Source organism: Portunus trituberculatus, unplaced genomic scaffold (genome assembly GCF_017591435.1).
Source record: "Portunus trituberculatus isolate SZX2019 unplaced genomic scaffold, ASM1759143v1 PGA_scaffold_401__1_contigs__length_61346, whole genome shotgun sequence".
Taxonomy (NCBI): domain Eukaryota; kingdom Metazoa; phylum Arthropoda; class Malacostraca; order Decapoda; family Portunidae; genus Portunus; species Portunus trituberculatus.
In genome coordinates, this window is record NW_025541569.1 from 19,423 (window position 1) to 20,000 (window position 578).

The window sequence follows — 578 nt, forward strand, 5'->3', positions numbered from 1 at the left end:
TCACATTAAATGCATGTTTACACCCACATTCTCAAAAATTACTTATATATATATATATATATATATATATATATATATATATATATATATATATATATATATATATATATATATATATACACACACATACACACTCTCAATACATTATTACATTCATCAGAGAGAGAGAGAGAGAGAGAGAGAGAGAGAGAGAGAGAGAGAGAGAGAGAGAGAGAGAGAGAGAGATGAGTAGGAAACATTGGTGAAAGAGGAAAATAATGATGAGAAGGAAGAGAAAACCGTTTGATGAAAGAGGGAGAGGAACTGTTGAAAACATTAATAATATTAATAATAATAATAATAATAATAATAATAATAATAACGTTTAATGATAAATAAATAGATTAATAAATTATAAAGATGACTTATCTTCATGCATTTTACTTTTATGATTTGTATTAGCTTTACTTTTGACACAAATGTGATAGTTACAATTATTTTTGTACCTAAATATTGGCATATTAGTTATTGCATAGAATGTACTATTCCTAAGTATTATATAAAAGAATTATCACTTTTGAAATAAAGTTCTTCTTCTC